The following is a 9,517-nucleotide window of genomic DNA, read 5'->3' as shown; positions in this document are numbered from 1 at the left end:
TCACCACATCAACTTTCAACGCGATAAGAACAAGAGGAACTGAGCTGATGCCTACTCTGCCATTCCTAACTAGCTAGTTAGCTCAATCATTCCATAATAGCTAGGTTCTCCAAACTTCTCTCAGGAATTCTATCTGCATTTACTTCTCTCGTAGTTTGTTGCTGAAAAGATAATGAACTGTACATCAGCGATCCCGAACTGCCCAAAAGATCCATAAAATCCCATAAATGCATTGAAAGTAAACAGTATGTTGGATTGAAATCTCATAAAATCCCATAAATGCAAAAATAGTAATTGCGACAGTTGGGATTAATGAGAGTTATTAAAGCCAAATGGATTATAATAATTTATGTTCTTTTAATACACTCTATAAAACTTTGTTCATAGTTGAGTGATAATATGCAATTTTCATTCTCTATACAATGTGGCAAATCAACAGAAAGACACAGATCGAGAGTACTGCTAGACTAGTCGATATAACTCACCTGGTCCTCTATTCGTTTAAATCTTCTCCTGCTCATCTTTGACTCTTACAGGCCGAAGTTCGTGTAGCTGCTGGGCAACGAATTTATGCGTGTTGAACAAGTGATTAAACACGTCAAAGGAGTGCATGTAAAATATCGGAAAATGAAAAATAACTATAAGAGGATTTTTAGAAATTTTTAAAAATTTTCTGATAATTTTCGGAGCTTGTATGGTGTATTTTGAGAGGATGAATTTATAAGCTTGGGAAAATCTTGTTTGGAACATTCAAAGATAGGAGTTGAGTGAGTAATGTACTTAAGGTTTGATTAGGGCTGTAAACAAGCCAAGCCGAGCCGAGCTTTGGGGTGTTCAAGCTTGTTTGATAAGATAACCGAGCCGAGCCGAGCTGAGCTTAAAATGAACCAAGCTTTTGAAATGAGTGTTCAAGCTTGGCTTGGTTTATTTTTTATGAGCTTGAGCTTGTTTGAAGCTTGGCTTGAGCTTGGTTCGTTTAGATGTTATCAAGCTCTCAATTCAAGCTTGGCTTGAGCTTGGTTCGAGCTTGACTTAAGCTTGGTTTGAGCTTGGTTCGTTTAGATGTTATCAAGCTCTCAATTCAAGCTTGTTTGATTGTTTGAAACTTTTAATTGTTTGATTGGTTATTAAGATTGATCGTTTAAATTTATTTATTTATTTATTTTATTAATAATTTAGCATATTGAAAAGAGTTTTATTAATAAATATGGTTCGTGAACATTGTTCACGAACGCTGTTCACGAACATTGTTCACGAACGTTGTTCACGAACGTTAACGAGCTGAACACATATGTGTTCAAGCTTGTTTGTTTAGCTTAACGAGCTGTTCAAGCTTGTTTGTTTAATCAATCTTATGTATAATGAACGAACATAAACAAGCTCTTACCAAGTCGAACACCAAGCTTGTTCACGAACGCTTGGTTCATTTACAGCCCTAGGTTTGATTAAGCAAAACCTAAGTATATATTTATATAAACATTTTCTTTTTCTCTCCTCTCACCGCTGCATACCCCCTCCGCCCGACACCTTCTCCTCTCCTCGGCGCGGCGCCAAGCTCTTCCGCTTCCTCAATCGACGCCGACCTCTTCCTTTTCTCCTCCCACGCGTACAAAGCCTCAAGCCCTCTCCTTTTCTTCCCTGTTACCTTCCTCTCGCCTCTGCCCGATTCCCCATTTCGATCTTTCCTCTTCCGATCCATCATCGTCGCCACTTCATCGGGTCGGTGCCACCCGATCGTCGGCGTGGGTGGGCGTTCAGGGATCCGAGGGTAAGCTAGCCTCGACCACCGTGCCCTAGATCTAATCACTGTGCGCCACCGTCCTTGTCGCCACCTCGTGCCCTAGATCTGTCTCTACCTCTCTTCCGCCCAGATCCTCGGTGATTTCCTCCTCTTCACATCGCCATTCTGACCACTAGACCGCGTTACTCCAGCCCCTCTGTGCCCTAGTTTTGGTTGGACGCCACAGGCTCAGTCTCACGATCTCCAGCGCAGGGTGTGGTCGTGATAGGAACAGCGGCCATCTCCACAACGAGTTTCTTCCACCGAGTCTTGCTCTGCCAATCCCTACAACCATTCACTGTGGTTCCGTCGTTGAGGTAGGATAGTGTAAGTTGTGGGAATTGAATTCTTATTCTAGCTTAATCTGGATTGATGCTAATATGGATCGGGATAGCTAATCTTGTAGCTTCAGAATGATTGCAGTTAAATGTTGTATCTAATCTAAGTTTCGGGTTGGATCCAATTTATTTAGTCAACCAAGATTAATTATAGAATTAGCTAAGTAAAAATATTTTGATGCAGGACATTGATTCGAGACGGGCGTCTCTACGTAGGATTTCTGGTCACGATCTTCTTTTTGAGGCGGGTACCTTGACTTATCTTTTGATATTATCATATGATATGCTTAGTAGGTTATAACTTGCAGTAATAGTTATATTTGTTTCTATTTGGTATGTCACTACTTGATACATGTAGCATGCCTTATTTGTTGTTTGCTATACATCCATGTTTATACCCTCTTGAATATTGCCATGTGTATTATGTTCATAGAGATAGTGGCGTACCATGCCTTATTGTGTACATAACTAGTTATTGGTCATACCTGTCAGGTGTACTTAGATTATTTTATTGGATCCATTTACTTTTTGGTACATACTGTTGGGACCTTGACGTCCGATAGAGGGGGGTGAATAGCGTCTCACTCAAATCGTCGCTTCTTACACTTGTTAGTACGCAGCGGAAAATAAAATACAAACTAACAAAAAGAAAACTAAACCCTATAAACAATACGGAAAGACAATAAACAAAAAATAAACCGTAACACAAAGCGTTTACGTGGTTCGAAAATTAAGGCTCCAACTCCACAGTTGTCCGTAAGGTGGACGATCCTAATTCGTCGGTGGATGACTCCCCGGAAACCTCTAGCTAGCTCAAACCTCCATCTCGGTGGAGAAACCTCACCACAACCTTGATCTAAACACTCTTAGATCACAAGAAGAGCTTGGAGGCTTTAGAAGACTACTAATAGGGGTTAACCATATCTATTTTGTCAACTATACCCAAGCACCCCGGCTCTATTAAATAGAGCACGAGAGGAAAACACTAAGCTATTTTCCCGTTGCCAGTCAACTGGTGTATGCACCAGTCGACTGGTCTTTTAAGTGAAGCTGACAGTTATCCAACGGTCGGCTACCAGTCGACTGCTATAGTGTATCAGTCGGCTGCTGCAATATTGCTACAGTGTTGTAACAGTGCAGCTACATTGTCGCTACAGTACTGCTGCAGTAACCCCTAAACACATAGGATTTTACCTTGAGTACAATCACTCAGCACTAGTCCTCGCCCGACCAACCTAGACCTAGCCTTCTAGCCTCCTCTATCAGCCTCGCGTCCCTCGGATGTCTCCCCATCCTTCACGTATTGCCTTCTGGAGCTTCCTTCGGCCTTGTCCATATTGTCGGGTCTTCCTTTGCCAAGAGGCTCCTCACCTCCGGGACTTCATCAATTGTCAAGTCACACTTGGACTTACGTTGCAAGACTACATGCTTCGACTTACACCGCCAAGACTCATCCTTGGACTTTCCTCCTTTGCCAAGATCACACTTGGACTTTCCTTGTTGTACATGTATACTGCATACTCACAATGCATATCAAATACAACAATACACCTAACTTAAACCTTTACCCAAACATCAAAACCTATGGCACCTAGATTGCTCCAACACATACTTTATGGATATGAGCATGGTCAGGATTTTCATGCTTAGTGTCATGCATCATCTTGCATGATTGTATGCTGAACGATCGTCGACTCCATTATTGTTGAGCACATCGCCAGTTACATGAATCTGCACACACAACCACTCATGGGTTAGTGGTATATCAGGTAAGGTGTGTGATGATTTTGCTCTGTCAAGCTCTGCTGGTCCGCTCATGGATAGTGTTGACTGCAGCGTGGTAGCGAGCAGAGATCCCTCCTTTGGATTGTCTCAGGGAGATGAGAGCATTGAGCTCCCCCACTTATGATTTGGGGTAGGAGGATAGGTGTACTTCGACAGCATCCTGTCCACTTGGTCACTCAGGAGTAGTGATGGTAGAGTGCACAATTGTCATAGCCCTACCCATTCGATCTCACTATCGTGTGTGAGATGACTGACTAGCGTCAGGGGTGACCATGTCATTTGCATCATATACATGGATTGCATTATTGCTTGTGATTGCTGCATTTTGGATACTGCATTTGTTTGGGTTACATATGATTGACATGCATACAGGAGACATGAGGTATCTGGTTTGACGACTCTTATGTCAGGATAGGAGACCCTGGTGAGTACAGTTCTTCTTTACTTGTTCATTTTTCACATTTCCTGTTATTGATCAGGAAATTGTACTCCATGATTATTACTATTAGATCATCTTACTATGCATGTCAATTCGATACCTGCTGAGTTGTTGAACTCACCCGTTGCTTGCTTTATTTTTTCTATTTCAGGTTCAAGCTGTAAGGAGGTTCCAGTCGCTAGTCCTCCACTAGGTGTAAGATGGCTTTCTGGTTTCGGACTTTCGTTGTTTCTTTGTTTTGTTATGTTTACATTAGGGGTGTCAAAAATGAACCCGACCCGACGACCCAACCCGAGTCGACCCGAAAAAATTCAGGTTCGGGTTGGGCATTTTCGGGTTCGGGTCGGGTTCGGGTTGGAGGGTTGGAGAGTAAAAAATTTTCGGGTTGGGTCGGGTTGGGTTCGGGTTGACCCGAGTTGACCCGAGTTGACTTAAATATAAGGTTTTGTGGGGTTTTTTGGGGTTAAATCAAATTTTATTTTAAAAATTTAGATGTTTTTATATATATTTGTATAATAATGATGGAGTATTGAGATAAAAGTGAAGAATTATAGGGAAAATAGCCCAAAAAAGTCGTTTTGAATCGGATTTTCGGGTTATATGGGTCGGGTTCGGGTTGATCGGGTTGGTCGGGTTTGGGTTCGGGTTTAGGTGTTTTGGGTTGAACTCGGGTTCGGGTCGGGTTCGGGTTGGGTTAAAAAAAAAAAAAACTCAACCCGACCCAACTCGACCCGACCCACCCGAATTGACACCCCTAGTTTACATACTTATGATGTGTAGTTCTTGCACTTATGGATTCTATGTTGTGCTTCGGGTATGATGCCCATGTTTTCCGCTGCGAAGGTTTTTCGTTGTGTTGTGTTTTCCACATTGTAGTGGAATAGGTTTTACCATTATAACTGCGTGGTTGTGTCAGCCGAAGGCTGAATTATATAAACTGCGTGGAATGCTTATCATATTTTATTGTATATGTTCTGGCCGTGTTGGTCGTGGATTGAGGGGCCCTGAGGACTTTGTAGATAAGTTTCAAATTGTCACCCGTACAGGGGAGATGTTGCCGGAATTTCCTCTGGCAAGGACTCTCTCGGGGCGTGACAATTTATTTGGTATCAGAGCCAGGTTTTGTGAGTTAATCTGGATATTTTCGAATTTATACAGATTTCCGTCGATTTTTCTTATTTCAAAATTCTGAGATATTATTTGACCTCGTCATGAAAAGGTCATAATTGGGGACTAGGCAATGACGGAACATCTCAAGACGACAAATAGGTATGATGATTAATTTTATAATTTAGGTACTTGTATTAATACCCGGGTAATAATTTAACAGATATGAAGCGTAATACACGCGTTCCTATACCGAGAAGTGGTGCAGGACGTCCACACAAGAGGACATTGGAATCCCTGGCGACGGAGTCGCTAGAGATGTCTACTGGGGTCGAGCCTGTCGGTCAGGGGCAGACTCCATATGGTCTGCGAGCACGTCAGGCTCTCAGACTCCGATAGTTTCAGAGGTACCTACCCTGACCGTACCCGTCGTACCCACTACTACAGTATTCATAGTGCCACCAGCGGTACCACCTGAAGCATTTCCGGCACCTCCTCCAGCCGTGCCTACTGTGTACCCGGCACCACTGTCACTTGTGCCTGCTACTGCATACCCGACCCTCGTACCAGCACCGGTACCACCACCTACCATACCTCCAACCCTTACTACTTATATTGGCCCTGCAGTGCCACCTGTAGTACCGACACCAGCTTATGCAACAACACCAGGGGTACTTTCCTTGGCCTATCCAGCGATACCACTTGTAGTACCAGCTCTAGTGGTTCCGCCAGTTCCAACGGCGATCCCTACTCACCCTACTGATATGATTGCGTCACTAGCCCAGATCCCAGTTTTGGCACAGTCGGTGAAAGGCCGATTCACATTATTCCGTGGGGAGACTGATCCGAACGTAGCTCAGTCTTGGATAGAGACTATGGAGCGAACTTTCTTTTATATGACTTGCTCCGAGTGGGAGAAAGTAGAGCTGGCTCCTTTCCATTTACGGGACAAGGCCGATATCTAGTGGAATACGCAATGTTCAATCATAGGCGAGCATCACATTACCCGAGCGAGATTTAAAGAGGCTTTTGAGAGCCAGTACTTTCCACGGTCATATCAGATGACACGCCGAAAGAATTTCCTGATTTTTCGACAGAACAACCGCACGGTGATAGAATACAATGCCAAATTTAATCGGTTGGCCAGCTTTTGTCCAAAGTTAGTTGCTGAGAATAGGTCTCGTATGCTTCAGTTTGTCTAGGGACTGGATGGACATCTTCAAGTAAAGATTATCGATTTTGGTAATTCATCTTACATAGAGGCATTGGACATAACCCTTATGATTGAGTCAACTCAGCAGAGAGCGTATCCAGACAAGAAAAGGAAGCAGACAGATCGGGCTGCAGGGCAGTTCCAGCAGCCGTAGGCTATTGGATAGCAGCAGAGTGGGCACAGTCAGTCGGGTTAGGGTACTTCTCGGGCATCTGATCGGCCTCAAAAGTCAAGGTGATCTTCATCAGGACGTTTCTGGCCTCCTCAGCAGAATCAAAAACAGCCTGCTAGTGACATTCTATGCACCCGATGTGGTTCCAAGGATCACATCACATCTGTCTGCACCTTGGGACAATCAGTTTGCTACTATTGCAAACTGCCTGGGCACATGAGTAGATTGTTCGTTGAAGGCTCAACACGTGGCTTCCAGAGTCTCTGTTCAGGGAGGACAGTTCGGTCAGACAGGGACTCAGCGAGTGGGGCAGAAGGCCCAATCTTCGCATCGTCAGCAGCGGACAGCTCCCCCTGCAGTAGCTGCATATGTCATGCACGGACAGGAGTACTTCAGTGTTTTTACGGTATCACAGAGTCCTGTCTCGGGACCTTAGTATCAGTTGCAGCCTCAGCCACTAGTGCAGTATCAGCTGCAGCCCCAGCCACTGGTTCAAACCAATCATAGCCTCAGCCCCTAGTGCAGTATCAGCCGCAGCCTCAGCCACTAGTTCAATACCAGTCGCAGTCCCAGCCGCCAATCCAGTATCAGTCGCAACCCTCATATCCATCTCTGGCTCAGTATCCGACACCGCCTCAGTGGCAGGCTCAGACTCAGGCGCAACAGCCTCTGACATTGCTACCACCTTCACCCCCGCCAGAGATTGGACGTATACATGCGGTTACCAGAGAGGATGCGCAGCAGGCCGATGGATCTGTTTTTCGCAGTACGATTTTACTTTATGCATTTACCGCTAATATGCTAATTGATACTGGTAGTTTGCATTTCTTTATTTCTCGTGCATTTATGAGGGAGATTGGTAGACTACCTATCCTTCGACCACGGCGACTGACCGTTGCCCTACCGTCCGGTGATGCATTGGACATTACTCAAGAGGTCAGAGGATGCCCATTGGACTTCGACACCCATATACTACTTGTAGATTTATTGGTACTGGAAATGGTCAAATTTGACATTATCCTTGACATGGATTGGTTGTAAGTATATTATGTCACGGTTGATTGCTAGACGAGGGTGGTCACATTCCGACCTTCGAATCAACCCTCATGGGATTTCACTAGCATCAAGGACGACGACATATCGACCATTTCTGCGATTCAGGCTCAGAAGTTGTTGTCACATGGTTGTCAGGGACTTCTTTTGTCATTAATTAATACCGACGATAATAGTAGTACTCAGCTCTCAGACGTTCCAGTGGTCCAAGAGTATCCGGATGTATTTCTAGATGAGATACCAGGTGTGCCTCCCTGAAAGCAAGTGGAGTTTGCTATTGAGTTGATTCCAGGGACCGCGCCGACATCGAAAGCTCCTTACCATATGACACCGAAAGAGTTGGACGAGCTAAACGTCCAACTCCAAGAGTTATTTGGCATTGCGAAGTAGTCGTCGGCTACCTCCAACAGTAGCACCAATCGACTGACGGAAATGTCAATCGACTGGTACCGAGATGAGTTGATATGATGATCAACACTCTCCTCTCATTTATAAGAAGCTTTGGGATATAAAGGAGGTTACTGATACTTGTTGAAGAACTCCTTAGTCATTGCTCAAAGTTTCCAAAGCCTACTCGCTTCCTCCCAAGCCTAAACTTCATCTTGTAAAGAGAAATAGATCTTTTGTGAGAGGTTTGCTCCACCGAGAAAGAGAAAGCTCTAATCGGAGATTGCCGGGGACTGATCCACTGAAGGATTAAGGGTTCGTTCACCTCAAAGACACGCTGTGGAGTATGAGCAAGCAATCTCCGAACCATGTAAAGGAATCGTGTTAATGTTTGTGTTCTTACTTATTGCTTTCATAGTTTTAGTTTTTGTATTTCTGCTTGCGCACTAACGTCTTATAGAGAAGAAAGGGAATTGGGGGTGACCTAACAATCCAACCCCCTTCTAGCCGACCACAGATTCCCTACAAGTGGTATTAGAGCAATGACGTCCTTCAACGGACTAATCATCGAGAAGAGCACTTCATTAAAATGACCGGTTCAAGCATCCATCCGCCCAAATTTGAAAGAGACTTCTCTTGGTGGAAGAAGAGAATAGAGGTATTTTTCGAAATCGATTTTGACATTATGCTAATCATAGAAAATGGTTTTGAAATGCCTAGGGATCAAAATAATGAGTTAATCGATAAAGTAAGATAGAGTAAGAAGCAAAGGGAAGAGCGCGTAGCAAACTCAAGAGCAATGTACCATCTCTTAAATATTCTTCCTCAACAAGAAGTAACTTTGATTGGGAACTACACAAGTGCCAAGGATTTGTGAGAAAAGCTCATAGATGTTTATGAAGGCACATCGGAGGCAAAGTTAGCAAGAAGAAACCTTCTCCGAACTCAACTCAACAACATCAAATTTGAAAAAGGAGAAAAAGTATCTTCACTTAATGCTAAAATTAAAGAAATTTTAAGTGGACTAACAAGTGTATGTGAGAAACTCTCCAACCAGGACATTATGATGAAAGCTATCAATACTTTCCCAAGAACCTCAACATGGAGCTCAATTATAGACTCATTATACATTTCAAATGATCTAGAGAAATCTTCTCTAGATGAATTCATCTCAACAATGGAGCTCCATGAGACTCGGATTGAAGGATTAGATAGAGAAGCCAATAGATTAAGAAGAGTAGCC

The sequence above is a fragment of the Zingiber officinale genome, chromosome 4A, assembly GCF_018446385.1.
Source record: "Zingiber officinale cultivar Zhangliang chromosome 4A, Zo_v1.1, whole genome shotgun sequence".
In the NCBI taxonomy this organism is placed as follows: domain Eukaryota; kingdom Viridiplantae; phylum Streptophyta; class Magnoliopsida; order Zingiberales; family Zingiberaceae; genus Zingiber; species Zingiber officinale.
The sequence above is the reverse complement of the archived record's forward strand: the minus strand, read 5'-3'. Positions refer to the sequence as shown.